Source organism: Protobothrops mucrosquamatus, unplaced genomic scaffold (genome assembly GCF_001527695.2).
Source record: "Protobothrops mucrosquamatus isolate PMUCROS unplaced genomic scaffold, P.Mucros_1.0 scaffold4, whole genome shotgun sequence".
In the NCBI taxonomy this organism is placed as follows: Eukaryota; Metazoa; Chordata; class Lepidosauria; order Squamata; family Viperidae; genus Protobothrops; species Protobothrops mucrosquamatus.
This window is the reverse complement of record NW_015386391.1, coordinates 7,002-11,594: the sequence shown is the minus strand read 5'-3', so window position 1 is coordinate 11,594 and position 4,593 is coordinate 7,002.

Sequence of the window (4,593 nt, the reverse complement as noted above, 5' to 3'; positions counted from 1 at the left end):
GACCTAGGGTGAATTTTAAATAGGGATAATTTTTAATGATTTTAATAATGTCACAGACTATAAATATTTGGTTTTAATTGGCTTTTATAGGGGAAATGTTGTGTTGTGTTGTTTGTGTTGTGTTATTTTAAAATGCTGTGAGCCGCCCTGAGTCCCGTGGGGAGAAGGGCGGCATATAAATTATGAAAAATAAATAAAATAAATAAATAAATAAATTAAAAGTGCATCCCACTCACCCCCTTCAAGCAAACCAAGATGTTTTTATTCAAGAATAGTTTTGTTTGGCCTGCCCTGCTATTTCTTTAAGGAGTTTGTACGTATGTCGGTTTGTATTTAGGTTTGATGTTTCTAAACTATATTTCTTAGAGATACCTATGTATTAATATAGGTGGAATATCAACTATCTATTTGAAATAGTGTACATTTTTATTAAGAAACGATAAATGTAAAAATAAATATAGTTTATTTTGAAAATGTATATAACCTATCGATCCCTTATAGGTTTATCATTTAAAGGATGGATAAAACGGATGAGACGTGAGAAGTTACAACTAATGGAATTTATTAATTTGTTCGCCGTCCATCTAACTTTGTAGACCTTCGTCCAAAGCAAGTTAGGGTTAGGAAGGGCAGGAGATTCCTTCCTTTTCTCTCCAGGTTGCCGTAAACAGCCCACCCACCGCCCAGAGGTAAGAGAAAGGAAAAGACTTAAGTCCTCCGAAAGGGACGGGCCAATTCTCTCAGCCATCTGCGCATGTCCACAGTACTGCATGTACAGCACCGTACATAGGGCTCCGTACGTACGGCTCTGTACTGTACGTACAGTACTGTACGTACAGTTCTGTACGTGCGGTACCGTACGCGTGGCACCCTATGTGCGGTACCGTACGTAAGGTGCTGTACGTACAGCACCGTACGCATAGCACCGTACAGTACCGTACGTACAGCATCGTACGAACCGCGCAGTACTGTGCATAAGGTACTGTACGTGCGTTGCTGTACGGTGCTGTACGTGCGGTACCGTACGTGTGGCACCGTACGTGCGGTACCATACGTGTAGTACTGTACCGTACGTACCGCATGTACAGTACCGTACATACAGGACCGTACATACAGTACCATACGTACAGTGCTCTGCGTACGGTGCTGTACGTGCGGTACCATATGTGCGGCACCATACATGCAGTACCGTACGTACAGTACTGCACGTACAGTACAGTGCAGTACATATGGTATTGTACGTATGGTACTGCATGTACGGTGCCGCGCATACGGTACTGCACGTACAGCCCCGAATCAGGCCCACTGGATTTTTTTTTTAAAATGAAATCGCACAGTCTAGTTACAGCAGAGATCAGACTTTGCACAGTAAGCGATCCCATTTGTAAGTTGAGGCATCAAGGGAGAAGAATAGTATTTTACAACCACAGGATTTCCACCCACCTAAAGAAGGGGAACGAGGTACAGCATCTTTGTTCTAATAGGCACACAAGACATCCACACCATTCCCGCCAGAGCTTCAACAGTCACAGTGCGGCAGAAAAGCCTTTCAGAGTATTCCAGAGCAGTTTTCCCATTCCAGGTGACGGTCGCGATTGATTTGTGAAAGAATGCTGGATGTCGTTTTTCACACAAACTTTCCGTCCCAGCTCTTCTCCAAGCAACCCAACACATCCTCCTTCGCTGGCGATATAGGAGGGGAGGCCACCTGTTTCGATAAGCGGTCCTAGAGCGTGATAGTCCAAGTCCTGCCGTCAAAGAAGGAACAGTAGGCACAAAAGGAAATCAAACCTTTTAATGTGATTTTAAGATTATTCCGCATCTACGGAAACTCTCATTAACCCGGTTTAAGACTTTTGAAGCAGGATTCCTCCTCCCTCGTCCGTTCCAGGGGCCGGAAAATAGCAGCCACCCAAAGAAATCCACCTTTTTAATGGCACGTTAAGGTTATTTTTCTTTCTCCCTAAAACCTTATTAATATTAGGCCATCCTAGTCTTTCTTAACTAGGTTTAAGTCTTTTGAAGCAGATTTCTTCTTCCGCGCCTGCGTTGCAGCCAACGGGCCTCCCCTGACCCTATTAATAAGGCGTTAATACCGTTAATAAAGATAGAGAATACCGTAATCTTAAAACGCCATAAAACAAGTTTATTTCTTTTGGTGGCCGCCATACCCATTTTTGACCACAGGAGGGCACAGTTTTCCGTCCCATAGCTTTAGCTTGGAGTCCATCATAGGCCTTTTTAATGGCCTCAATCCTATAGCTAAGGCAGGGGTAGGCAACCTTGGCTCTTTTGTGACTCGTGGACTTCAACTCCCAGAATTCCTGAGCCAGCCATGCTAAGGAACGGAAAACTAGTCAAATCAGATACTACAGCCACAAAAATAAATAAACCTCTTTAATGGCGTTTTAAGATGCTTATTCTTTATTATTAAAACCTTATTAAATTAATAAGCCACAATAGGCCTTAACTCGGTTTAAGACTCGAACCAGGATTTCTTAAGGCGTTAAGAATAAAAATAGAGAAGAATAACCTTAAAATGCCATTCAAAAGTATTTTTTTCTTTCGGCGGCGGCAATACCCGTTTTTGACCACAGGGGGGCAGGGTTTCCCGTCCCAAGCATTAACATTGAGGCGGTCGTAGGCCTTTTGCCCAGGATCGGGACACCGAGAAGCTAAGCCCCAAAGCGCAGAGCGTCAGCCAAAGCGTCCCCCCTCTATGCTCCTCCGAAAGGGACGGGCCGCTTCCCTGGGCCTTCTGCGCATGTCCGCCGGCTGGTTCTCCGAGAGGCCTTCTCGGCAAGGCGGACTTCCTGTCCCTCGATATCGGCCGTCCCCCAGGTCCTGTGGCAAAAGGACCTTTCCATCATGGCTGACTTCCGGTCCTACGTCATTAATCGTTCCCCCAACTTCCTTTCACAGATGACCTTCCTGGCATGGCGGACTTCCTGTCCGCTTAAATTCGCCGTCCGCCCGGGCCTTTGAAAAACGACCTTCCCATCATGGCCGGCTTCCGGTCCGTTCTTCTTAGTCATCCTGCAACTTCCTTTTGCGGACACCTTCTGGGCACGGCGGACTCCACGTCCGATCAACGAGGTAGGCCGTAAACTTAAAACCCCATTCAAAAGCCTTATTTCTCTTGGGGGCTGCAATACCCGCCCCACAGCATTACCATCGAGGCCACGGTAGGCCTTTTCGACGGCCTCAATGCCGCTCTCGCTAAGGGAGGGAAAACAGTGCTGCCCTCCCGTGGCCCAAGCCGGGTATAGCAGCCCCCAAAAGAAATAAACCTTTAAAATGGCAAAAGGGCTTCCCGTCGCACTATTAATATTAATAAGGGGTTAATAATAAAGACGGGGGAGAAAATAAATAGCCTTAAAATCCCATTTAAAAGGTTTATTTGTTTCGGCGACCGCAATACCCGTTTGTGACCATAGGAGGGCACAGTTTTCCGTCCCGTAGCCTTACCACCGACGACGACCTTCCCAGTACGGCCGACTTCCTGTCCATCCGTCGAAGCCGTCCCCGACTTCCTGTCCGTTCGCCGCACGGTTCCCTGCTTTTTCCCGTCCTCTCTTCTGCACTACGCTGACGGAGCGCACGTCTACCGGCAAGGCCTCAGGAAGGAAAAAAGGAAGCCCGCTACTGCCTCAGGTGAGCCGAGTCATCCCCGCATTGCCTGATTCCAGAAAGATACCGGGTTTCTCTGTTACCTAGTTAGCGGGGGATCCCCACCTTCCCCCTCCCCCGCCTCCACCCTGGCCACTCGTTTGGTCCTCTCCCCTAAGATGACCGCCTGGCCGTTCCTGGCCTTTCGCCCCCTCTTTCCGTAACGAAGCGACCGAGAACCGGTGGCGGCGGCACCACCGTAGGTTGCGAGACCTGGTCTCTTTGCGTTCTTTCCCTTTCAGCTATAGGGGCTAAATTGGAACGTAGAGATAAAGTTAGTTTGTTTTAATAATACACTTCGGGGTCGTTTACGCGGGCTCAGCCGCGGCTTCTTTTTAGCTCCTTTTTAGATCCGGGGCCTGCGGGGCACGCTCAAGGCTTTTGGCGTCCGTGTCGGGAAGGGGGTTCCGTCCCGTCCCGTCTCGGGGGTCTCCTCGAAGGCTGCCAAGCAAGGCAGCCGTTTAATGGTGTTTTCCCAGCGCCCCAGTGTTACACCTTAATAGGGTGCTCTTAAAAGTGCACCCCGCTCACCCCCTTCAAGCAAACCAAGATGTTTTTATTCAATAATAGTTTTGTTTGGCCTGCCCTGCTATTTCTTTAAGGAGTTCGTACGTATGTCGGTTTGTATTTAGGTTTGATGTTTGTAAACTATATTTCTTAGAGATACCTATGTATTAATATAGGTGGAATATCAACTATCTATTTGAAATAGTGTACATTTTTATTAAGAAACGATAAATGTAAAAAATAAATATAGTTTATTTTGAAAATGTATATAACCTATCGATCCCTTATAGGTTTATCATTTAAAGGATGGATAATACGGATGAGACGATGAGAGAAGGATGAGTTTTTCCCAAAAATCGTGGACGCAAAATATAAGAGGTGAAGTTTATCTGTAAAATAAGTTTATCCTCCCTCGTC